The following is a 27,735-nucleotide window of genomic DNA, read 5'->3' as shown; positions in this document are numbered from 1 at the left end:
ATGGGCTATAGTCCATCTTCTAAGGTTACTTTGGTCTTGACACCTCCACAGCTCACCAAACCCTTCTGTGGTTTGGTAAGGAGGGACCCCAGGTGTCCTCTCTAGCTGTTATTTGTGAACATTTACCTAGTATCTAGTTACTTCAAAAAAGTATAGTCTTAACTTTTGAAAAATCTGTGCCCTGATGTGTAACTTTAGCATAGTTAGTATATTAGTAAAATAAAAGCTAAATTTTTGAGAACCAGGAAATTTGTTTTGCATGCATAATGTCACTTATATTCACAATATCTTTGTTCAATGAAGGAAAGACTGGAACTCAAGTAGTCTGAGTCCAGAATGCAAACTCTGAAAAATGTACAGAGTGATGGACCAGTGGTTTGTTAAGCACACTGTTATTTTATCATCATTGTCATTGTAACTGTCAAGTGGTATGTGCCTATGCATTAAGTAATCAAAGCACAACTTTATGTTTGTCCCCTGTCATCACTGTTAAATTTATTCAAGAGTTCAATCTCCTGCTTTTGGGAGAAAAAAATGAATGTGGTTTTGCATTCATACTTAGGTAACAGATAATCTTATAGTCATCATGAGTTATAAATATAGAGCACCTTACAGATTTACTGAAAATCTGTTCTGAGATTCCCTTGACTTGCCTGGATGCCTTTTGCCTATGCTTGTAACTCTCCAAGGTTCCTACAAATCCAACATTCCTATCTGACTTACTGCTAAAGTCCCTCTCGTCCTGTAATCTCCTATTAAATAGGACACTATAGACCATATGTCAGCTCTTTCTCTCAAATATCTCACATCTGGTCTTCAGGAATGATACTTTATTTTCCTTGACATACTCTGATATATACAAGTAGAATACAACACAGTCATCTGTATCCTGCTTTTTCAGGTTGCTTTAAACCAGCAGTCCCCCACCTTTGTGGCACAAGGGCTTTTGTAAAAGACATTTTTTCCACAGATGGGGTAGAGGTGGGTGGTATGGTTTTGAGATGTTCCACTTCCACCACAAATCATCAGGCATTACATTCTCACAAGGAGGGTACAACCTAGATCCCTTTCATGCACAGTTAACAATAGGGTTTGCCCTCCTATGAGAATCTAATGCCACTGCTGATCTAACAGGAGGTGGAGCTCAGGCAGTAAAGCTCACTGGCCTTCCACTCACCTCTTGTTGTGTCACCTGGTTCCTAACAGGCCACAGACCAGTACCAGTTCATGGCCCAGGGGTTGGGGACCCCTGCTTTAAAGTCTTTTAGTCTCAGGGCATGCATCAGTCCACTGTATCTCCTAACTGCAGGGGACACCTTTCAGGGTCCTCAAGTGGACTCATGGAACCACACTTCTCCTTGAAAGGAGGGGCACAATCTCGCCCCTGCCTCCACTAAAACACCTATAGAGAGGTACCTCAAAGCAAAGAAATAGATGTCTCCAAATAATTTTATTCGATAAATTCTGCCCCATTCTTTGCACTCTCTCCACTCTTTTACATCCTGAAAATGAGCCAAGACAACCTAGAGTCATAAAATCTATTCTCAACCATTTCTGCAGTAAACCCAATTTATAGTGGTGTATCTCATTCTTTCTTTCATACTTGACATCAATTGCTATGGCATCAAATTAAAAAATAAAATAGTGGGAGTACTAATCTAACATCGTAAATTATAAGTGAGCATCTACTATGTTGTAGACATAATGCTCCATGTCCTTGACACAATTTATAACCTATCCACTACACTTTAATTTATTTTTATATTAAAAATAGCTAAAATGAGATTAAGTGCCCTCTTCAGTGAACTATCACTTATCATTCACACACTGGACAGTATGTACTATACTACTTGATAGGTCTTTTTCACATGAATGGAACATAGTCCCTATCATCTAAAGAAATTACACATTAGCAAAACAATTAAAAAAGTAAAGAAATTTTTAAATTACAAGAGATTAATATTATAACAGGAGATAACAAATGCTTTTGAAATCTTTTGAAAGTATGCATCCCAGCATTGTAGCCAAGGGAAAATGATTGAGAGGAGGAGACTATATACAGAAAAGATGTCTGAAAAAGTATTGCCTATAGAGTATATATGAATTGGGCAACAGGTGAAGAATAGGAAAAGAGCAAACCAGGTAGGGTATAGTGGACTCTGTTGCTTACGAACTCAATATTCTCTCCCTTTCTTTTTCCCTCTTAACAAATTCCAGATTTTCTCACACACCTGCTCCTCCTGTATACACCATGTACCTCAGAAGAAGTAAATTTTATCCCCAGATTCAGGAGTGGCTCTGATTGGTCTAAGATGGGGTTTCTCAATCATAGCACTGCTGACATTTGGTGCTGGATAATTCTTTGTTTAAGCAGGCAGTATGAGAAGAGAAGCTGTCCCATACACTATAAAATGTTTAGCAGCAGGGTGTTACCACCCACTAGATGACAGTAGCACCCAACACATTCCCCCCACAACCCACCCTGCACACCTCAACTTGTGACAACCAAAAATATCTTTAGACACTGATAAATGTCTGCTAGGGAGCAAAATACGTCCCCTCACTTCGAGTCACAGGTCCAAGGATACTTTCAATATTTTAGAATGAACATGTAACTAAACTCTGACTCTTCTCATTCTTCCTATCTCTGTGTATTGCTGTGATGCCTGGAACTGCCACAGCCGTCTTGCTTCAGCTTGAAGAAAAAGGTAGTGAACAAAGATAATGAAAGAAAAGTAGAAAGAACCCAAGACCTTGATGATCTTGTTAAGTGGATTCTTTGTTGTAGGAACTCTCCTGAATGTCCTGATCCATGAAATAATATATTTATTGTCTAATACAGTTTCTTTTGAGGTTTTTACAAATTGCAGCACAGAGATTTTTAGCTGGTACAAGAAAAAACAAGCATGTGCCCCATTCTGAGATTAAGAGAGTAGGGTACAATTAAGGAACTTCAAGTAATTCAGTATGGCTGGAGTACAAAAACTTAAATGACTACATGAAGAAAGATCAAGTATATGACGGCAATTAGAGATGAAAATACTGTATGCAATGGTAAATAGTCATTGGGAGGTATTGAAGGTTTAAGTAGGATCAGAACTGGTTTTAAAAACACAGGTCAAGTTTTGGCCGGGCGCGGTGGCTCAAGCCTGTAATTCCAGCACTTTGGGAGGCCCAGAAGGGTGGATCACGAGGTCAGGAGATCGAGACCATCCTGGCTAACACGGTGAAACCCCGTCTCTACTAAAAAATACAAAAAAAAAAAAAAAACTAGCCGGGCGAGGTGGCAGGCGCCTGTAGTCCCAACTACTCGGGAGGCTGAGGCAGGAGAATGGCGTGAACCTGGGAGGCAGAGCTTGCAGTGAGCTGAGATCCGGCCACCGCACTCCAGCCTGGGCAACAGAGCGAGACTCTGTCTCAAAAAAACAAAACAAAACAAAACAAAACAAAAAAACAAAAAAAAAACACAGGTCAAGTTTTGAATGCCAGATGAGAAAAGCAAGACTGAAGTCAGAAATCCGAAGTAGGAGGCAAGTGCAGTGGTACATGTGAGAATAGAAGGGGGTATCTTTACTTCCACTTCACAAAAATAGTTTGCTTTTTAGTTTTTCTTCACTGCATTCAAAGTTAAATGATCAAATTTCTGCTTTCTAATCCTTCTGAAACAATGGTTTCTCATTTGAGGACATGTCTCATTTATAGTTAACTAATACACCACCAGCTAAAACCGAGGGTACTTCTACTTTTATACTTTCAAGTAAAACAGATTTCTCCATACAGAAATCTGACTTTGATCTTTACAATTCTGCCAATACAATAGTCTTTTTATCACACAATAATTATATCAAGACTTTCATAAAGCTAGAGTAACACCCACATGGGCCTCTCATGCATAGTGACCGTATTAGGGAATGAGCTGTGGGACGAGAACAGAGTACAAACACCGGGTGTTTTTCAAGATGATTGAGTATGCTGAGGTCTACCTATTAGTTAAGTGAGATATTTTTACTGTCTATATTCCCAATTAGTTATGGAGTTGTATGCAAAACCTTTAAATGGTTTAGAGCAGAACAACTTTTTGCCATAAAGTTAAATTAGGACTATTCAGAAGTTTCTACCACAAGGATTTGTTTATGCAACTTTTAAAATATTGATTATTTAACTGACAAACAAAAATTATATGCATCTATGGAGTACAACATAATGTATTGAAATATGTATACAATGTGGAATGGCTAAATCAAGCTGATTAATATATGCATTACCTCACATATGTATCTTTTTGTGGTAACACAATATCTACTCTCATAGTGATTTACAAGTATACTCTACACTGTTAAATATCGTCACCATGTTGTACAATAGATCCCTTGAACTTATTCTCCTAAAGGAAATTTTGTATCCTTCAACCAAGATTTCTCCAATCCACTCCCAACTCCTAGTTCCTGGTGACCACCATTCTACTGTTTGCTCCTATGAGTTCCACACTTTAAGACTCCACCTCTAAGTAAGAACACGCAGTATTTGTCTTTCTGTGCCTGGTTTATTTCACATAATATAAGATCCTCCAGTTTCATCTATATGATCTCAAATGTCAGATTTTCTGTCTTTTTTAGGGCTGAATAGTATTCCATTGTGTATACATGCCACTTTTTTTTATTATACTTTATGTTCTAGGGAACACGTGCACAATGGGCAGGCTTGTTACATATGTATACATGTGCCATGTTGGTGTGCTGCCAACATTAAATCGTCATTTACATTAGGTATATCTCCTAATGCTATCCCTCCCCATCCCCCACCCCACAATAGGCCCCACTGTGTGTTGTTCTCCTTCCTGTGGAACAAGTGATCTCATTGTTCAATTCCCACCTATAAGTGAGAACATGTGGTGTTTAGTTTTCTGTTCTTGCAATAGTTTGCTGAGAATGATGGTTTCCAGCTGCATCCATGTCTCTACAGAGGACATGAACTCATCCTTTTTTATGGCTGCATAGTATTCCATGGTGTATATGTGCCACATTTTTTTTTCAGACTAAAAAAAGATACTTTATTAAACTTTTAAAATTGCAGAACGTCAGACTGAATATCATTAGACACATAAACAAAGCCACTCATCTCTAAAGTCATCTTATATACCTCTCAAAATTTGGCCAGTGAGTTATGCCTCAGTGAATTTTCCAGTTCAACCCCATACACCAATGTGAAATAAATGGAAACACTAGCCTTTTGGTTTTGCCCATAGTTCCAAAGTGCTATTAGACGTGGAATATCTGCTGCAGGAGGTCATTCTTGCTGCTGTGGGTATGAGTAAAATATCCATCTCTTCGCCTCTGGTCTGGCAGGCTTTGTTCTCTTTCTCCTTGTTTTGTCTCCTTCTACAGGGGTTGCCTTACATACTGCAATCAAAAGATATCTTCTGCTCAGAATCACAACAGATAGTAAGTGGTTCACATGAGAAGTAATGTTACATAGTAAGTTACTGAATCTAATGAGAAATTAACTCTGGGGTTACAACTCAAATATGATTTCAAGGTAAAGAAAATAATTACTTGGCTGGCTTGTAAAATGCTTAGTTCTTTCTAAACTCATGATTGCAAAATGGACTTCTGCTTCACGCTGCATCCCAAGGCACAAATCAGGTAGCCTACATCTCCCAAATGATCAACAGAGCACTCCATCCTATTTTACCCTCAATGCTGAGAAATTACTCCTAGGCCCAGAAGTTGTCACACAGGTGGCTTGGGTTACTTGGTGCTCAGGCAACAACTGCCACAGGCTCCACATTGATGAACACCATCAATTTCTTTAAATATGATGATATTAAGATGAAGGCTCCTGCTCAGAGGAAGCAAGGACATAAAAGCTGAGATAGAGTGCGTTGAGGGTCACTCTACTAACACACCCAGATGACATGATGGAACGTGAATATTGAAGCTTACAATCTTCTGAAAAATCTCTTTTTCAAAACCCATATGCCCTTTTTTCTAATCGGGAAATCAGGGACAGGAAAACATTTGCATAATTACCCACCAACATGTTCTTCTTAACAGAAGTGAAGATTGTTTTAAGAATATGAAAAGTGTTTCAAGACATCTGTTTTCAGGGATAGATCAGAGCAACAGAAGTACTTTTCAGAGTTGGTTCATTTTAAAGTCTATCTCAAGAACAAGGGCAGCCTGCTTTCACAAGGTACCAAGACATGTTCTGGCAAAAACATTTTCACGTTAGGTTGTATGCTGTCAAGTTCAACTATTTTATACATATCTGATGCTTTTCTGTCAGCAAAAAAGGTACAATTTTTTTAAAACTTGAAAATCTATAATTTCTGGGTAGGATGAAGGTAGAATTTTGGTTGTATTTTATACTTCAGAACACGGATGAAACCAAAAGGTCTGCAATTGTCTCTACATTCACACCTTTCAAAGGTCCTTTCCTCCTTTTACATGATGCATCTGAATCATTGCCATCCTGATTTGAAGACATATTTTCAACTTTCATTAGTGATGAATAGCTCCTAAGTTCATCCATTTCCCTTTTCTTCTTCATTTCTTCTTTTTCTCTCCTTTTCATTTCCTGAATTTGGGTTTTTTTCTCATTCCTCTCTTCACGATCTCTGCATTTTTTCTCTGCTGCTAGGTCTGGGAACCGCTCCACTTTGGTCTTTTCTAATCGGCTCACGATCTCGTTTACTTTCTTCTCCACTGTCACAATTTTTACATCCTTCTGCCTGTGAAAGCCTATCTGCCCCACATCCATGTCAGCTGTTTTCTTCAGGTTAGATCACAGAGTATATACCACATTAACGTTGTTCATCTTGCAGCCTTCAATGCTATTGGCCTTCACAAGGTGGGCACAGTCCATCAGCACTTCCTTTGGAATGTCTTCTATATTCTCTCCCTTATGTAATCGAAGGTATACATGAGCTGAAGAGAGTTTGTCCACATGAAACCAGATATCTTCAGGCCAGCCATGCTTGATCAGATCTTCATTTTCATATTTATCTTTTCCCATGTAAATAGTGTAGGCAGATGAATTAACGCTGCTCCTGGTGAAGTAGAACACCATGATCATGGGAGCGATGTGGTGACTCCACTGTGGAGCAGCAGCGCTCAACTCACGAAGCTCAGGATACCAGACTCGCGGCGACCGCCTGGCCCCCGGAACTCCTCTGTCTATGTGCCACATTTTCTTAATCCAGTCTGTCATGGATGTACATTTGGGTTGGTTCCAAGTCTTTGCTATTGTGAAAAGTGCCACAATAAACATACTTGTGCATGTGTCTTCATAGCAGCATGATTTATAGTCATTTGGGTATACATCCCTTAATGGGATGGCATGGTCAAATGGTATTTCTAGTTCTAGATCCTTGAGGAACCGCCACACTGTTTTCAACAATGGTTGAACTAGTTTACAGTCCCACCAACAGTGTAAAAGTGTCTCTATTTCTCCACATCCTCTCCAGCACCTGTTGTTTCTTGACTTTTAAATGATTGTCAATCTAACTGGTGTGAGATGGTATCTCATTGAGGTTTTGATTTGCATTTCTCTCATGGCGAGGGATGATGAACATTTTCTCTTGTCTATTGGCTGTATAAACGTCTTCTTTGAGAAGTGTCTGTTCATTTCCTTTGCTCGCTTTTGGGTTTTTTTTTTTTTTTTCTTGTAAATTTGTTTGAGTTATTCGTAGGTTCTGGATATTAGCCCTTTGTCAGATGAGTAGATTGCAAAAATTTTCTCCCATTCTGTAGGTTGCCTGTTCACTCTGACTGTAGTTTCTTTTGCTGTGCAGAAACTCTTTAGTTTAATTAGATTCCATTTGTCAATTTTGGCTTCTGTTTCCATTGCTTTTGGTGTTTTGGACATGAAGTCCTTGCCCATGCCTATGTCCTGAACGGTATTGCCTAGGTTTTCTTCTGGGGTTTTATGGTTTCAAGTCTAACATTTAAGTCTTTAATCCATCTTGAATTAATTTTTGTATAAGGAGTAAGGAGGGGATCCAGTTTCATCTTTCTAATTATGGCTAGCCAGTTTTACCAGCACCATTTATTAAATAGGGAATCCTTTCCCCATTTCTTGTTTTTGTCAGGTTTGTCAAAGATCAGCTGGTTGTAGATGTGTAGTATTATTTCTGAGGACTCTGTTCTGTTCCATTGGTCTATATCTCTGTTTTGGTACCAGTACCATGCTGTTTTGGTTACTGTAGCCTTGTAGTATAGTTTGAAGTCAGGTAGTATGATGCCTCCAGCTTTGTTCTTTTGACTTAGGATTCTCTTGGCAATGCGGGCGCTTTTTTGATTCCATATGAACTTTAAAACAGTTTTTTTCCAATTCTGTGAAGAAAGTCATTGGTACCTTGATGGGGATGGCATTGAATCTATAAATTACCTTGGGCAGTATGGCCATTTTCACAATATTGATTCTTCATATCCATGAACATGGAATGTTCTTCCATTTGCTTGTGTCCTCTTTTTTTTCACTGAGCAGTGTTTTGTAGTTCTCCTTGAAGAGGTCCTTCACATTCATTGTAACTTGGATTTCTAGGTGTTTTATTCTCTTTGAAGCAATTGTGAATGGAAGTTCATTCATGATTTGGCTCTGTGTTTGTCTGTTACTGGTGTATAAGAATGCTTGTGATTTTTGCACATTGATTTTGTATCCTGAGACTTTGCTGAAGTTGCTTATCAGCTTAAGGAGATTTTGGGCTGAGATGATGGGGTTTTCTAAATATACAATCATGTCATCTGCAAACAGGGACAATTTGACTTCTTCTTTTCCTACTTGAATACCCTTTATTTCTTTCTCTTGCCTGATTGCCCTGGCCAGAACTTCCAACACTATGTTGAATAGGAGTGGTGAGAGAGGGCATCTCTATCTTGTGCCAGTTTTTAAAGGGAATGCTTCCAGTTTTTGCCCATTCAGTGTGATATTGGCTGTGGCTTTGTCACAAATAGCTCTTACTATTTTGAGATACGTTCCATCAATACCGAATTTATTGAGAGTTTTTAGCATGAAGGGCTGTTGAATTTTGTCAAAGGCCTTTTCTGCATCTATTGAGATAATCATGTGGTTCTTGTCTTTGGTTCTGTTTATATGCTGGATTACATTTATTGATTTGCATATGTTGAACCAGCCTTGCATCCCAGGGATGAAGCCCACTTGATCATAGTGGATAAGCTTTTTGATGTGCTGCTGGATTCAGTTTGCCAGTATTTTATTGAGGATTTTTGCAGCGATGTTCATCAGGGATATTGGTCTAAAATTCTCTTTTTTTGTTGTGTCTCTGCCAGGTGTTAGTATGAGGATGATGCTGGCCTCATAAAAAAATTTAGGGATTATTCTCTCTTTTTCTATTGATCAGAATAGTTTCAGAAGGAATGGTACCAGCTCCTCCCTGTACTTCTGGTACAATTCGACTGTGAATCCATCTGGTCCTGGACTTTTTTTGCATGGTAGGCTATTAATTATTGCCTCAATTTCAGAGTCTGTTTTTGGTCTATTCAGAGATTCAACTTCTTCCTGGTTTAGTCTTGAGAGAGTGTATGTGTCCAGGAATGTATCCATTTCTTCTAGGTTTTCTAGTTTATTTTTGTAGAGGTGTTTATAGTATTCTCTGATGGTAGTTTGTATTTCTGTGGGGTTAGTGGTGATATCCCCTTTATTATTTTTTATTGCCTCCATTTGGTTGTTCTCTCTTTTCTTCTTTATTAGTCTTGCTAGCAGTCTATCAATTTTGTCGATCTTTTAAAAAAAACCAGCTCCTGGATTCATTGATTTTTTTAAGGGTTTTTGTGCCTCTGTCTCCTTCAGTTCTGCTCTGATCTCAGTTATTTCTTCCCTTCTGCTAGCTTTTGAATGTGTTTCCTCTCACTTCTCTAGTTCTTTTAATTGTGATGTTAGGGTGTCAATTTTAGATTTTTCCTGCTTCCTCTTGTGGGCATTTAGTGCTATAAATTTTCCTCTACACTGCCTTAAATGTGTCCCAGAGATTCTGGTATTCTGTATCTTTGTTCTCATTCGTTTCAAGAACATCTTTATTTCTGCCTTCATTTTGTTATGTACCAAGTAGTCATTCAGGAGCAGGTTGTTCAGTTTCCATGTAGTTGAGCGGTTTTGATTGAGTTTCTTAGTCCTGAGTTCTAGTTTGATTGCACTGTGTTCTGAGAGACAGTTTGTTATAATTTCTGTTCTTTTACATTTGTTGAGGAGTGCTTTACTTCCAACTATGTAGTCAATTTTGGAATAAGTGTGATGTGGTACTGAGAAGAATGTATGTTCTGTTGATTTGGTGTGGAGAGTTCTGTAGATGTCTATTAGGTCTGCTTGGTGCAGAGATGAGTTCAATTCCTGGATATCCTTGTTAACTTTCTGTCTTGTTGATCTGTCTAAAGTTGACAGTGGGGTGTTAAAGTCTCCCATTATTATTGTGTGGGAATCTAAGTCTCTTTGTAAGTCTTTAAGGACTTGCTTTATGAATCTGGATGCTCCTGTATTGGGTACATATATATTTAGAATAGTTTGCTCTTCCTGTTGAATTAATCCCTTTACCATTATGTAATGGCTTTCTTTGTCTCTTTTGATCTTTGTTGGTTTAAAGTCTGTTTTATCAGAGACTAGGATTGCAACCCCTGCCTTTTTCTGTTTTCCGTTTGCTTGGTAGGTCTTCCTCCATCCCTTTATTTTGAGCCTATGTGTGTCTCTGCACATGAGATGGGTCTCCTGAATACAGCAAACTGATGGATCTTGACTCTTTATCCATTCTGCCAGTCTGTGTCTTTTAGTTGGACCATTTAGCCCATTTACATTTAAGGTTAATATTGTTATGTGTGAACTTGATCCTGTCATTTTGATGTTAGCTGCTTATTTTGCCTGTTAGTTGATGTATTTTCTTCCTAGCATCTATGGTCTTAACATTTTGGCATGTTTTTGCAATGGCTGGTACCAGTTGTTCCTTTCCATGTTTATTGCTTCCTTCAAGATCTCTTGTAGGGCAGGCCTAGTGGTGACAAAATCTTCAGCATTTGCTTCTCTGTAAAGGATTTTATTTCTCATTCACTCATGAAACTTAGTTTGACTGGATATGAAATTCTGGGTTGAAAATCCTTTTCTTTAAGAATGTTGAATATTGGCCCCCATTCTCTTCTGGCTTGTAGAGTTTCTGCTGAGAGATCTGCTGTTAGTCTGATGGGCTTCCCTTTGTGGAAGGGACCCGACCTTTCCTGACTGCCCTTAACAGTTTTTCCTTCATTTCAACTTTGGTGAATCTGACAATTATGTGTCTTGGAGTTGCTCTTCTGGAGGAGTATCTTTGTGGTGTTCTCTGTATTTCCTGAATTTGAATATTGGCCTGCCTTGCTAGGTTGGGGAAGTTCTCCTGGATAATATCCTTCAGAATGTTTTCCAACTTGGTTCCATTCTCCCTGTCACTTTCAGGTACACCAATCAGACGGAGATTTGGTCTTTTCACATAATTCCATATTTCTTGGAGGCTTTGTTCATTTCTTTTTACTCTTTTTTCTCTAAACTTCTCTTCTCACTTCATTTCATTCATTTGATCTTCAATCACTGACAACTTTTCTTCCAGTTGATCGAGTTGGTTACTGAAGCTTGTGCATTTGTCACGTAGTTTTGTGTCGTGGTTTTCATCTCTATCAGGTCATTTATGGACTTCTCTGCATTGGTTATTCTATTTATTCATTTGTCTCTTGTGGGAAGTCAGGGACCCCAAATGGAGGGACTGGTTGAAGCCATGGCAGAAGAACATAAATTATTAAGATTTCATGGACATTTATTAGTTCCCTAAATGAATACTTCTATAATTTCTGATACCTGTCTTTACTGCAATCTCTGAATATAAATTGTGAAGATTTCATGGACACTTATCACTTCCCCAGTCAATAATCTTGTGATTTCCTGTGCCTGTATTTACTTTCATCTCTTAAACTCATCATCTTCTTGGTAAACTGAGGAGGATATATGTCACCTCAGGACCCTGTGATGATTGCGTCAACTGAACAAATTGTTTGTAGAGTATGTGTGTTTGAACAATATGAAATCTGGGCATCTTGAAAAAAGAACAAGATAACAGCAATGTTCATGGAACACCAGAGGTAAGACTTCTGGCCTCCAGTGAGCCAGACAGAACAGAGCCATATTTCTCCTCTTTCAAAAGCAAATAGGAGAAATATCGCTGTATTCTTTTTCTCAGCAAGGAACATCCCTGAGAAAGAGAATGTACCCTGAGGGTAGGTTTATAGATGGCCCCGTTAAGGCATGCCATCTTTTATGTTCGAGGTCGAAGGGATGAAATAAGCCCCAGTCTCTGTAGCGCTCCCAGGCTTATTAGGACAAGGAAATTCCCGCCTAATAAATTTTGGTCAGACGGGTTGTCTGCTCTCAAATCCTGTTTCCTCATAGGATGTTATCAATGACAATGCATGCCTGAAATTTCATTAGCAATTTTAATTTCGCCCCATCCTGTGGTCCTGTGATCTCACCCTGCCTCCACTTGCTTTGTGATATTTTATTACCTTGTGAAGTATGTGATCTCTGTGACCACACTCTAGTCATGCATTCCCTCCCCTTTTGAAAATTGCTAATAAAAACTTGCTGGTTTTATGGCTCGGAGAACATCACGGATCCTACCGACATGTGATGTCTCCCTGAGACACCCAGCTTTAAATTTCCCTCTCTTGTACTCTTTCCCTTTATTTCTCAAACCAGCTGAGATACCTAGGATCATCAAATCTTTTTTCAAGATTTTTAGTTTCTTTGCACTGGGTTCGTAGCTTCTCCTTTAGCTCTGAGAAGTTTGATCGACTGAAGCCTTCTTCTCTCAACTCATCAAAGTCATTCTCCATCCAGTTTTGTTCCATTGCTGGCGAGGAGCTGTGTTCCTTTGGAGGGGGAGAGGTGCTCTGATTTTTTGAATTTTCAGCTTTTCTGCATTGCTTTTTCCCCATCTTTGTGGTTTTATCTACCTTTGGTCTTTGGTGATGGTGATGTACAGATGGGTTTTTGGTGTGGATGTCCTTTCTGTTTGTTAGTTTTCCTTCTAACAGTCAGGACCCTCAGCTGCAGGTCTGTTGGAGTTTGCTTGAGGTGCACTCCAGACCCTGTTTGCCTGGGTATCAGCAGCAGATGCTGCAGAAGAGAGAATATTGCTGAACAGCAAGTGCTGCTGTCTGATTGTTCCTCTAGATGCTTCATCTCAGAGGTGTACCCAGCCGCATGAGGTGTGAGGTGTCAGTCTGCCCCTAGTGGAGGATGTCTCCCAGTTAGGCTACTTGGGGGTCAGGGACCCACTTGAGCAGGCAGTCTGTCCATTCTCAGATCTCAAACAGGGACATTTACATCTGCAGAGATTTCTGCTGCTTTTTGTTTAGCTATGCCCTGTCCCCAGAGGTGGAGTCTACAGAGGCAGGCAGGCCTCCTTGAGCTGCAGTGGGCTCCACCCAGTTGGAGCTTCCCAGATGCTTTGTTTACCTACTTAAGCCTCAGCAATGGTGGGCGCCCCTCCCCCATCTTCACTGCCACGTTGCAATTAGATCTCAGACTGCTGTGTTAGCAATGAGGGAGGTTCCGTGGGTGTGGGACCCTCCGAGCCAGGCACAGGATATAATATCCTGGTGTGCCGTTTGCTAAGACTCTTGGTAAAGCACAGTATTAGGGTGGGAGTTACCCGATTTTCCAGGTTTTGTGTGTCACGGTTTCCCTTGGCTAGGAAAAGGAATTCCCTTCTCCTTTGCACTTCCCGGGTGAGGTGATGTCTCGCCCTGCTTCAGCTTTTGCTGGTTGAGCTACACCCACTGTCCTGCACCAACTGTCTGACACACCCCAGGGAGATGAACCTGGTACCTCAGTTGGAAATGCAGAAATCACCCATCTTCTGTGTCACTCACGCTGGGAGCTGTAGGTTGGAGCTTTTCCTATTCGGCCATATTGGCACCTCCCTCCACATTTTCTTTATTCATCCATCTGCACGTGGACTCTTAAGTTGTTTCCATCTCTTGTCTGTTGTGAATAATGCTGTAATGGATACAGGAATGCAGATATCTCCTCAACATACTGATTTGAATTTCTTTGGGTATATACCCAGAACTTGGATTTATGAATCATATGGTAATTCTATTTTTAGTTTTTTGAAGAACCTCCATATTGCTTTTCATAATGACTGTACTAATTTCCATTCCCACCAACAATGTACAAGAGATCCCATTTCTCCACATCATCAACACTTTTTTCTCATCTGCTTAATAATAGATGTTCTAACAGATGTGAGGTGATGTCTCATGGTTTTGATCTGCATTACCCTGATGATTAGTGATGTTGAGCATTGTTTTTCAGTTGCCTATTGGTAATTGCATGTCTGCTTTTGAGAAATATTTACTCAGGTCCTTTGCCCATTTTCAATAGGGTTATTTGTTTTCTTGTTGTTGAGTTGTTTGAGCTTTTATATATTTTAGATACTAGGCTTTCATCACATGTAGAATTCACAAATATTTTCTCCAAATCTGTGGGCTGCTTCTTTACTCTTTGGTTGTTTCCTTTGGCTTACAGAAACTTTTGGTTAATGTGATCTCATTTGCCTATTTTGATTTTTCTACCTGTGCTTTTGAGGTCATCTCCAAAAAATTATTGCCTAAAGCAAAGATTTTTAATACTTTGGGCAATGAAGCTTAATGGAGGTTTTTCCCTTAAGTTTTCTTTTAGTAGTTTTAGACTTTCAGAAATTTTAAGTTTATAATTCATTTTCAGTTGATTTCTGTACATGATATGGATGATGGTCTAATTTTATTTCTCTGTATGTGAATATTCAGTTCTCCCAGCACCGTTTGTAGAAGAAACTTTCCTTTCTCCACTGTGTGTCCTTGTTATCTTTATCAAAAATCAATTTTACTATAATCCATAGATTTATTTCTGGACTCTCAATTCTTTTCTAGTCATCTATGTATCTGTGTTTATGCCACTACAGTGATGTTTTGGTTACTATAGCTTTGTAGTACATTTTGAATTAGGTAGTTTGATGACCATAGCTAACATTTTGGGGTTTTTGTTGTTTATGTTAAGGGTTTTTTTGTTTTGTTTTGCTCACAATTGCTTTGACTGGTTGGGGTCTGATGTGGTTTGGCTGTGTCTCCACCCAAATCTCATCTTGAATTCCCACATGTTGTGCAAGGGACCTGGTGGGAGGTAATTGAATCATGGGAGTGGGTCTTCTCCATGCTGTTCTTGTGATACTGAATAAATCTCCTGAGATCTGATTATTTTAAAAATGGGAGTTTCCCCACACAAGCTCTTTTTGCCTCCTGCCATCCATGTAAGATGTGACTTGCTCCTCCTTGTCTTCCACCATGATTGTGAGGCCTCCTCAGTCACTTGTAACTGTAAGTTCATTAAATTATTTTTCCTGTATAAATTACCCAGTCTTAGGTATGTCTTTATCAGCAGCATAAAAATGAACTGACACACGACATTCTGTGGATTCCTACTAATTTTAGGATTTTTTTCTATTTATGTGAAAAATGTCATTGGAATTTTCACAGAGACTGCATTGAATCACTATCACTTTGGGTGGTATTGCCATTTTAACAATATTAATTGTTCCAATTCACGAACATGGGATATGTTTCCATGTATTTGTGTCTTTGATTTCTTTTGTCAAATATTTATAGTTTTCAGTGTATAGGTCTTTCACATCCTTGATTAAATTTATTCCTAATTACAGATTCTCCTTAAGATGGGGTTACATCCCAATAAACCAATCATAAATTGAATATATTATAAATTAAAATGCATTTAATACTCCTAACCTATCAAAGAGAATAGCTTAGCCTTGTCTAACTTAAATGTGCTCAGAAGACATATATTAGCCTATAACTGAACAAAATATCATTTAACACAAAGCCTGTTTTTTAATAAAGTGTCAAATATCTCATGTAATTTATTGAATATTATATGAAAAGTGAAAAATGGAATGTATGAGTACTCAAAGTACACTTTCTAGTGAATATGTATCACATTTGTAGTATTCTAAGTTTGAAAATTTCTAAGTCAAACCATCTTAAGGACCATCTGTATTTTATTTCTTTGTACTTATAGTAAATGGGGTTGATTTCTTGATTTTTTTCAAACAGTATGTTGTTAGTATATAGAAATGTTTTTGTAGATTGGCTTTGTATGTTACAAATTTACTGAATTTGTTTATTAGTTCTAACAGATTTTAGTGGAGTTGTTAGAGTTTTTATATACATAATTTTGTCATCTGTAGAGACAACTTAACATCTTGCTTTGCAATGTGGATATTGTTGATTTCTTTGTCTTGGCTAACTGCTCTTTGAGGACTTCCAGTACAATATTAAACAAAACTGATGAGAGTGGACTTTGTCTTGTTCCTATCTTAGAAGAAAAGCTTTCAGTTTTTCATCATTGAGTGTAATGTTAGCTGTGTGCTTGTCTTTTATGGCCTTTAATATGTTCACGTGCATTCATTCTATACCTAATTTATTGAAAACGTTTTATTAGAAAAGGATGCTGAATTTTGTCAAGTGATTTTTGTATCTGCTGAGATGATTGTATCATTTTTGTCTTGAATTATGTTATTATGGTTAGCACTTTGATGGATTTGCATGTGTTTATTTTCCTTGCATCTCTGGAATATATCCCAGCTGACCATGGTGAATGATCTTTTTAAGATGTTGAATTCAGTTAGCTAATATTTGGTTGAGGATTTTTAAGTCTATTTTCATCAAGGATATTAGTGTGTTTCCTTTTCTCATAGTGTCCTTATCTGACTTTGGTATAAAGGAAAAGCTAGCTTAACAAATGAGTTTAGAAGTTTTACTTCATATTTAGAAAAGGTTAAGTAGAAGTTATTGTTAATTCTTTAAGTATTCAATAAAATTCAACAGTGAAACAAGCAGGTGCTGGACTTTTCTCTGATGAGAGACTTTTTATTAGAGATTCAGTCTCCTTACTTGTTATTGGTTTGTTCAGATTTTGTAATTTTTCCTGAATCAGTTTTGGTATACTACATGTTTCTAGAAATTTATCAATTTCTTATAGGTTATTCAATTTGTGGGTGTATAATTGTTCATAGTAATCTCTTACAATCCTTTATATTTATGTGATATCAATTGAAAGGTCTCCCTTTTCATTTCTAATTTTAGTCTTTTATTTTTCTTCAGCTAAAGATTTGTTGATTTTGTCTCTTCAAAAACAAACTCTTACTTTTGTTGATTTTATCTATTTTTTGTCTCTTTTTCATTTATTTTTACTCTGATCTTTCTTATTTCTTTTCTTCTAATAACCTTGGGCTTAGTTTGTTCTTTTCATTGGTCCCTAAGTGGTTATGTAACTTTTGATAGTAAATTGCTGATGGTAAAATTAGACCATCTGAAATACACTAATTTATAATTTTCTTTATATCAGAGATAGGTTAGTCTATATGTCTCTGATACTGTTTTACATAGTATATTTGTACAGGCACTTTTTCTTGCTGAAATTTGCTCTTATTTTCTCTCTCTCATAATGCTGATAACACTGAAATTCCACCCACAAAACTATCTTAGTTCATTTTAGAACCAATATTATGGAAGTAAAAAGAAAAGTATATTAGGAATTATTTAATACTTAATCTTTTTCCTCTCTTTAATCAAGAATGAAACTGAATAATCTACCACGTTAAAGAGGAAGTACCACAAAACTGTGATCAATATCTCTTTGATTTTTAGTACCTTTTCATTGGCTTTTGTTTTGTTTTTGCTTTTGTGTTAAAACTGATCTGCTGTTTGCAGCTGTTTTCTAATGTCCTAACTGACTTATTGATTTTATTTTGTAGTTTAAAAAATTAAAGCTGCTGCATTAACTGGTTTTTAAATTCACTTTTAGCTTTTGGTTGAAAGAGGTAACGGATATGTGTGTGCACCTACCCCATGGGAATGGCTAGAAATAATGTCCAAAAGGGTTTGGTGATGGTTATATCAGACAGAGACACTCACATCAGAAGCAGTTATGAAGAATGTCTGATGTAGACATATATGTTCATGTTTATAAGGATCTAATCTTTCACCAGTGAGCAGGTGATGGGTGTAAGTAATGTTTTTAAATCCCTGTGTACACAGTGGAAACATGAATTATCTTGTTATCATAGTGCTCCAGAAAGCAAGGGGACTTCTCAGATCATCTGTTACATCCTTTGAAAAATTTAGAATTAGTTCTTAGAGAAGGTCTTCCAGAGCTTGTTCAAAGTTCAGATTTCTTTGTCCATAAGCATTTCTCCATTTTCTATAATGTCACTGACTTTGATTAAGTAGCACTTCTAAAAATTATGCTACATTTATATTTGATCAACTTCATCTTATTAGTTCTAAATATTCAAAAGTAAAACCAATGTCCTTTAATTTTTTAAGAACTAAAGCTATCTTTTTAATTCAAAGACCTAAATCATAATTTGTAATGTAAATAAATTAAGCAATTTATTTGCCCAAAAACCCATCATTGTTATTAAAAGTGTCTATACTTCTATCTTAAACATCCTACTATCCAAACTATTGTAGAACGTTTTTGTTTGTGAGCAAATTACTATTTTGATGTGGAAACATTAAAATGTTTAAGTATATACTGATATTTTCCCCTCCACACCCCACCCCCAGAAAATGCTCACATCTTTGGAAAACTATTCAATTTCTGGTAGTTTATCCCAAGAAAATAATACAAAGGAAGGGAAAGATCTATATTTCAAAGAGGAAAATGGAAAACAACCTAATGCCTAGCAATGTGGGAACAGTTAATCAAGCTAGTTTTCAATTTAATAAAACCTTATGCAAATTTTGCCTGTTCTATTCAGTACTGATGACAAATCCTAGTATACAGTAGTCACTCAAGATGTATCTGTTGAATAAATAAATGAATGTTTCACCCGTTAGCTTTATAATTAGGAACACTAACTAAATGGCAAAAATGCTTCTGATGTAAAGTGCAAAAATTAGCAAAAATGTAGACACAGAAATATATCTAAAATTTGGCTATACTCTTTCTCTTTTTCCCTTCCTGATGTCCATTTATTCTACTTCCTTTAGCCTTTGTAATCTCAAGAGCAAGCCATCTTAATTATACCAGGCAGACGGGCTCTAGCTTATAACTGACACAGAACTCATGCTGTGGCAATGGTTTTAAAAAAATATGTAGGTTTACCTTTAGTCTCAAAATGGAAAACATGTCATTTCTGAATACAAGTCTACCTTGAAAGGTCTTGTAGCCAAAATAATATTTTTTAATTAGAAAAATGTTAAAGAGGTAGAGTGATAACTATAGAGATGACAAATAGAAACAATTATGACAAAAATTTTAAAAGTCAGATGAGGATTAAATTGGTCCATAAAATGGACACTATATTTGGGGTAGAAGCAGGAAAATAGATATTCAGCTATTGGCAAGCATTTCTATAAAGAAAGCATTCACAATTTTTCACTCACCCAGGCCACATGTGTACCACGTTGGCATAGAAGACTGTCTCAGAAATAACGTATTCAAATCCTTCTATTGTTTTAAAGCATACATCATTTAGCAAAGAGGTTATTCATGATGTGAAATGAATATTTTATGTATAGAAGTGGAGAGGAGCTGTTGGTAGAAGAAAGTCTGGTGCTAGATAAGGATACTTTGCAGTGATGTGACCTCACATGTATAACAACGTTGCATTTCTGTCATTACAATAAATCCTCACTAAACATCCTGGATAGGTTCTTGGAAATTGTGACATTAAGCTAAATGAAGTATAAGAAAACCAATTTCACCACAGCCTAATTGACATCAACAAGAGTTAAAGATTCTATGGCATATTTTGCTCACAAAAACATCACCAAACTTCCACTTCTTTTTCTGGGGAGGTGGGGAGGAGGGTTTCACGTGGATTTATTGTTTTAATTTTTTTTTTTTTTTTTTTACTTTTTTAACATTTTATTTTAGGTTCAGGGATAAATGTGGAAGTTTGTTATACAGGTAAACTCATATCATAAGGGGTTTGTTATACAGATTACTTTGTCACCCAGTTACAAAGCCTAGTCCCTGATTGTTATTTTTCCCTCCTCCCAACTCCATTCTCAAGTAGGCCCCAGTGTGTGTTGTTCCTCTCTTCGTATCTATGAGTTCTCAACATTTTTTCCCACTTGTAAATGAGAATATGCTGATTTTGGTTGCCTGTTCCTGCACTAGTTTGCTAAGGATAATGGCCTCCAGCTCCATCCATGTTCCTACAAAAGACATAATCTCATTCTTTTTTATGGTTACATAATGTTCCACTATGTATATGTACTGCGTTTTCTTTATCTAATCTGTCATTGATGGGCATTTAGGTTGATGCCATGTCTTTGCTATTGTGAATAGTACTGCAATGAACATTCATGGGCATGTATCTTTATGATAGAATTATTTCTATTTCTCTAGGTAATGGGACAGCAGGGTTGAATGGTTGTTCTGTTGTTAGCTCTTTGAGGAATCACCACACTGCTTCCCACAATGATTGAACTAATTTACACTCCCACCAAGAGTGTATAAGCAGTCCCTTTTCTCTGGAGCATCAGAAGCATCTGTTATTTTTTGACTTTTTAATAATAGTCTTCCTGACTGGTGTGAGATGGTATCTCATTGTGGTTTTGATTTGCATTTCTCTAATAATCAGTGATATTGAACTTTTTTCCCATATTCTTGTTGGCCACATGTATGTTTTATTTGTAAAAATGTTTGGTCATGTGCTTTGTCCAATTTTTAATGGGGTTTTTTGTTTCTTTCTCATAAATTTGTTTAAGTTTCTTATAGATACTGGATAATACACCTTTGTCAGATTCATAGTTTGCAAAAATATTCTCCAGTTCTTTAGGTTGTCTGCTTACTCTGTTGGTAGTTTCTGCTGCAGTGCAGAAGATTTTAAGTTTAATTAGATCCCATTTGTCAATTTTTACTTTTGTTGCAGTTGCTTTCCATGTCTTCATCATGAAATCTTCGCTCATTCCTCTGTGCAGAATGGTATTGTCAAGTTTGTCTTCCAGGGTTTTTATAGTTTTGGGTTTTATATTTAAGTTTTTAATGCATCTCGAGTTGATTTTTGTATGTGATGTAAGGAAGGGGACCGGTTTCAATCTTCTATATATGACTAGCCAGTTATCCCAGCACCACTTATTCAATAGGGAGTCCTTTCCACATTGCTCATAAAGACCAAAACACTTCTAATGTTAAGCATTGAAATAAATATGGGCTATACATACATTTAAGAAATATTACTTTGAAATGAGTAAGATAATTATTTACCCATTCATTCCAGTTCAGAGTCTTGGGTGTCCAGTGCCTACTCCAGCAGCTAAGAGTACCAGGTAAGAATCAACTCTGGACAGGATACCAACCTATAACAGGGCACACAATCAGACACATACTCACGCTTGCCCAGATGGGGACAATTTAATATGCCAATTAATCTAAGGTGCACATATACACCTTTGGGATATGGAAGGAGACCAGAGTAGCCAGAGAAAACCCACGTGGACATGGGAAGAACATGCAAGCTCCACACAGACAGTGGCTCCAGCCAGGAATCCATTTTTTTTCTCATCACTATACAAAACAGCATGTAACAAAATGACATTATTCAAGAACCTTCGGTGTATGTTTAGAATCAGAGATTTATAAGAAGAGAGTCCAGGTATCCTTAGCACACAGCATGCTACTGGACATATTCTGAATTTCATCAATCCTAAGACTCCATAGAGAATACACTGAATCATTATTTCATGTAATTGTAAGAAAAAAATATGCTAAATATTTAATTATGGCATGCCACCACAGGTAATAAAAATTGTATAAATGTTACAATGTGCAGGGAAAGGTACGTCTTAAAAGTGCATTATGGCAGTAGGAATTCCAGAAATATGCATATGAATCACATACCATAGATATCCTTATAGTACTTCTAGGCTTCTATTTTGCTTTTTTTTGTTTTGGTTGGTAACAGCAAAGATACACTATTCAATGTCCTCTAACTCCTCAAAGATCATTGAAATTATGCAAGTTCAAAGGTGAGAAGAATGTTAGAGAGAATCTAGTCCGTATGCTTACTCAATAAAAGTGAAAAGTCGAGTTTATGGAAGTTAGGTGACTTGTTGAAAGACCCAACTCTGTTACATCATGTGCCAATCAAAAGATTCTTAACTCAGAGAATATATGCTTGAAGGGATGGATACCCCATTCTCCATGAGATGTGCTTATTTCACATTGTATACCTATATCAAACATCTCATGTACCCCACAAATATATACACCTAGTATGTACCCATAAAAATTGAAAATAAAAATAATTTTTAATGCCTAAGATTAAAGCTTTTTTAAATAATTAACTTCTAGCTCCAACAATTGGAATAACCCATGTCAAAGGGTATATTCATTAATAACTAAAACATATCTCTATTTTTCTATTAAAATGGTACTATGAGTTCTTAAATCAAAGATTTATTTCTTATTCTATTTAATTATTACTTACATGTTACTTTTATCCATGTATAGACCCTTTGTCAGATTTTCCTACAAACATCAAACATGGCAGAATTATATTGTATTATTCCAGTAGTACCATGATTAAGGAATCATTTTATAAATAATGCATTTTCTTGTTGTTCCTCCCACTAAATATTCATTAAACCAAGCATCAGGATACTTACTCATGTTCCACCTATGTTTTAAAATTAAGTCTTTGGAATGACTGTTTTGATTTATTATTATATAACTGTAGTCTAATAGGTTTATCTTAATTCTTTCCTCTGCTGACAGAACTGGCTATAGCTATAAACTAAGCAATTTGTTCACTAAGCTGTCAGCGGTGATGTAAAGATTCTTGCCATGGGAAGTTTCAGGCACAACTGTGGAAAATGCAAGTTTCATTTAAGTAAGTTTCATGTGTCTACAACCACAAATTCCATTGAGACGAGTCTTTGGCCTTTGAATTTAATTTGGTATATCACGTTCACACAGTTCAAAAATAAATAGCAAACTCTGGGGAGCCCATGAGTTTTGTAAGCCTTCTAGGAGTGGCTTATTTAGCTCCACTTGGTTAATTCTACCTGAAAGAAAGAATTTATCTATAGGCCATCTTCAAAATAATGTATGCCTTGTGGGCAAGTCATTCCATGCTGTCACATTTTCATGCAAGTGAGAAGTATTTAAGATGAATATCAAGAATTGTGTGAGAGGGAATATGCCGAACACAAGGAGTGGCTAAGAGATTGGTTCATTTGGAAAATGGCAGAAGTGCCATTTGTCAGAAGTAGGGGAGGGAAATGTGTATGACAATTATAGAATTCTCTTTGATGATCTGGAAAAGCTAAGATGTGTGAACTAAACCTACTCCTGGGTTAATCCTTTGTGTCATTTCCCATTTTATGATAAAATAAATTATTCTTTCATAATGTGTTTTTCTGTAAATATGACCTGCTTATAAAAGCTTTCCTCACTACAATGTTGCCTAATTATTTGCCAGTTTGTGGATTTTAATTTCCAAGATATGATAATCTGCATTTTCTTGATGCAGTGAGAGATAGGGAAGTAATTTTTTGCCCTGTATGATTATCCAGTTGTCAGACTATTCTCTGAATAATCTAGCCTTTCTTTACTAATTTGAAATGATATTTATAACATAAGTACACACACAACCATTTTAGGAATCTCCATTATGTCCCAGCTGTACCTTCAGTACCAGAAACACACTATTTTAATATCATTATATTAGGTAATAATATCCAGTAGTTCAAATGTTCACCTTAATAATATCCAGTAGTTCAAAAGTTTCAGAAGAAGAATTGGTTCTTATCATATTGCATCTTCTCAGATAAAGTTTTGAATCATCTTGTCAAATTATAAAAATAGTCCTTTTGAAATTTTACTTGGAAATGCCTTAAATTTGTATGTTAATTTAGTCCAAACTAGAATCTCATTTTTGAAACATCTTTTATGGTATATTAAGGTTTTGTTAGACATATGCACTACTCAGTTCAGTTCATGTCTATATTTTTTCTAATATAAGTCGAATTTTCTCCACTATATTTTACTGTATATTATATGGCTGTATATTATCGATAGGAAAGCTTGTCAAGAATCTACTATGAACCAATAATTACACCAGGCACTGAGGATGGAAAAAAAAGAGAAGAAAGAGGAGGAAGAAGCAGAAGGAGCAGTGCTAATTCAAGGAGCTTATGTTTAGGTGGATGAAGCTATCAAGTAAATTAATGATAAAATCAGATTGTTACTAATAAGGCATAAGATAGGGGGCATGATGGTGAGCTGCAACTGTCGTGACCATCTATTCACCATCTTGCTCTCTATACAGGTTTTTATTTCCTGAAATAATCCGGTTAAATCATTCATATGAGAAAATTGACTTATTCTAGCTAGTGATTAACTACCATTTTTTCTTGCCATAGAGAGGCTAATTACTTGCCCAATATTACTTCATTGAATTACTACGAATCTATTATGTACCTGACATTTTGGTAGGCAATAAGGATAAAATAGAGACTAAAAAATGATAAAATCATGTGTTCACGTAGTTTCCAATATATCTGGTCAAATACAAAATATTTTTTTGAAGACAATATTGCCTGGGCTCGAGCATATGAATATGAGTGGTTACACACACACATACACACACACACACCACACACAGCCATAAAGAAATAAAATGTCATATATAAGGAAATCATCTCACCTTCCTTTCAATAACCTGTAACAATGACATATTAACTATGCTGATGTAGGCTGAATAATGTCCCTCGCTCCCCCTAAAACATTTAGACATCCTAATCCCTGGAACCTGTAAATATGTTAATTTAAGTGGTTAAAGAAAAAAGACTTTGCATTGGGATTAAGTTGTGGATTTTGGGATTGGAAGATTATTCTAATTTATCTGAGTGGTCCCAATATAACCACAGGGCCCTTATAAAATAGAGGAGGTCACAGCCAGCAAGAAGACAATGTGACAACAAAAGCAGAGGAAGAGAAGATGTGATGGCAGGGGAGGGGTCAGAGTGATGCAAGGAAGGGACCAGAAGCCAATAAATGCAGGCAGTAGCTAGAATCTTTAAAAGGCAAGGAAATGGAATCTCTCCAGTGTCTCCAGAAGGAGTACAGCTGGGTCAACCTATTTAAAACTTCAGACCTTTAGAACCCTAAGATTATAAATTTGAATTGTTTTAAGCCAGCCACCAAATGCATGGTAATTTGTTATAGCCATAATAGAAAACTTAATACAGCTGATAAGCTGATAGATTCACAGTCCTCAGTGTAACATTCACAGCTATTTCTCAAATAATCACAATGCAACTTTTTAGCCTTATCTCTTATGGCAGCCTAAGTTGGTCCATTCAAAGCAGCAATTCGATCAGTGTCATCTCCTTTGGCCTTCTATACCTTTTCTTACTTAGCTCCAATTCTAGTCATGGACTATTTCCTTTTCTATGAAATTCATGTCCATTGCCTGCTTAAAGCCAAATCTCTAAGTTCAATTTATTCCACCCAATTTTAATCTCTCCCAGTAAAGTGGTATCTAAGTAGTACTTTAGCTTTTTAAATCCAGTATCATGCTCAGTAATAATTTTTAAGTCATTTTAAGTATCCAATCTGCTGCTCTACTAGATTATAACCTTCAAAGCAACAGGGAATATATGTACTTTTGGTTTTTAATAATTTTGGCAGGGCCTCCCCAATTTCTCACATCATTGTGCGCACAGAAAATACTAGAATTTGCACAGCACACTTGAGTAAATGCATGATGTTGTTCCTGGCCACATTTCTAGCTATACCAGGACCTGTCCAAAGGCTCTGTTACTCAGAACATGGAAGCTGAGAAACCCTTCTGGGGTACTTAGCACCATGCAGCTCATTTAACTGGGGTTCAGTATATGTTTGCTAACTTATCCTGTTAACCGGAAATAATAAAACTATTGGCATTTTTAAAAGCAGATATATATGGCTGTCAGAAAAAATAGCAATACTCTACACTTTTATAGAACTATGATTTATAATGTGTTTAACACACATGCATTTTAAGTTTATTTAACTATCACAAGAATCCTGTGAGATAAGAATGTAGGCATTATTACTGCGATTTTATAAATGAAGAAACTAAGACTTTGAGGGACAAATTACTTTCCAAAGCTGTCAAATAGAAAAACCACGACTGGGAACTACCCCTTCTAATTCCACATTTATGGATTTATTTTTCCCATGATGATTTAAGGCCCCTAAAGCTAATAATAATGATTCTAAAACCCAGGTTAAAAATTAAGTGAACTCATTCATTTGAAATGGATTTTGAATACAAACTTAAAACTCTTATGTTTAATAGTATGAGGCCACTTGGGTCTTTCTCCTGAGTGATAAAAATGATAAAACATGGCATTTTGTCAATTTCGGTTTTTGTATTAGAACAAAAAATAAATCTTAAAAATATCTGAGAATACAAGATTTTAAGTTTTACAGCTAACTTGCTGAGGCAGCAAATGGAAGCCCCATTGGGAAAGTGCTACAAGGTAGATTAAGATAAGAGAATGATTCAAATAGAGAAGCCATATGCATTATGAAAAATGCTTGGGGGTCTGCATGACTGGAGGATAAAGAAGACATATACCTCTCCACTCTCAAGGAATATGAACAGCTGAATTCTTTTATTCTCATATTACCTATTGAAGTCAGCAAGTTCCTCCAGGAGGAATCAATAAGAAAGCTGCACACTTAGAGTGGATAGCAGTGAGCTATCTATTACTTCCCTTTCAGACATAAAATGAAAAAAAAAGTAATTTATTTAAATTAGTGGGAGATAATATGGTAACCTACCATAAGCAATATGCGTGCCTACTTAAAAGAATAGCAGTATCATTCTGGGTGCCCTCCAGAGCCACATAAATGCAAAAGAAGAAAATTCACCATGGTTTTTGTTAATTCTCCCTGTCACTCAATTATTGTTAATTTAATAAGACCATTCCTTCAAATGAATGATTCTTCAGGAAGCATGAGTGTGGTAGGAGGTTAGCGTGTGCCAGAGATGAGAAAGTCTCATTTCCAGAGTTCTCCCTCTGTTCACTCCAGCACACATGGTTAAAGCAGTTTTCTGTACCTGCTATATTTCATGCTAGATTTTGTGAGTGGTTACTTTTAACATGAAAATGACTTGATGAAGCAATAAGGAGGATGCCAGGTAAATTTGGGATTGACTTTGGAAGTGGACATTTGGCTGTGCCTCTTACTGGCTGTATGATGTTGAGCAAGTTATTTAGCTGCCATTAAATCTTAGGTCCACATCTAGAAAATGGATGATAAAAAAATCATCCCTACCCACTGTATGGTTGTGAGATTCTCTCTTACAAGATGATTCATTTAAAGTGTTCACCGTAGTGTTTAGCGCCCCTCAAACTTCCTCAGTCAGGATTTCTCTGCTAAATTATTTTCAGAAAACAGATCTCTCCACATGTTTTAAAACAGTACAATACCTTAGAGTTTGTAGATGAAAAAACTTCATTTTAGACCCAGGGATTCAGTTTCATTAGATATGTAATGCTATATATCAACTGAATTCCTGGGTCTAAAGTGTGTGTGTGTGTGTGTGTGTGTGTGTGTGTGTGTGTGTGTGTGAGACAGAGAAAGAGAGAGTAGTTAAGCAGTAGCTTATTGGAATCTACTTTTTGAAAATAATAATGA

At 36.7% G+C, this 27,735-nt stretch overlaps 1 long non-coding RNA gene and 1 pseudogene across 2 annotated transcripts in view; both read right to left on the bottom strand.

The window, feature by feature from the left end:
* LOC108584669 overlaps positions 1 to 27,735 on the bottom strand; it is a 340,166-nt gene that overhangs the window by 57,005 nt on the left and 255,426 nt on the right. The gene's annotated exons all lie outside the window — the stretch shown is intronic.
* On the bottom strand, positions 5,069 to 7,224 carry LOC101007503 (annotated as a pseudogene). Its single transcript, XR_002520515.2, has one exon. The product of XR_002520515.2 is annotated as a coiled-coil domain-containing protein 25 pseudogene (transcript).

Source organism: Papio anubis, chromosome 2, assembly GCF_008728515.1.
Source record: "Papio anubis isolate 15944 chromosome 2, Panubis1.0, whole genome shotgun sequence".
Lineage (NCBI taxonomy): Eukaryota > Metazoa > Chordata > Mammalia > Primates > Cercopithecidae > Papio > Papio anubis.
This window is presented reverse-complemented; position numbering and strand designations above follow the sequence as displayed.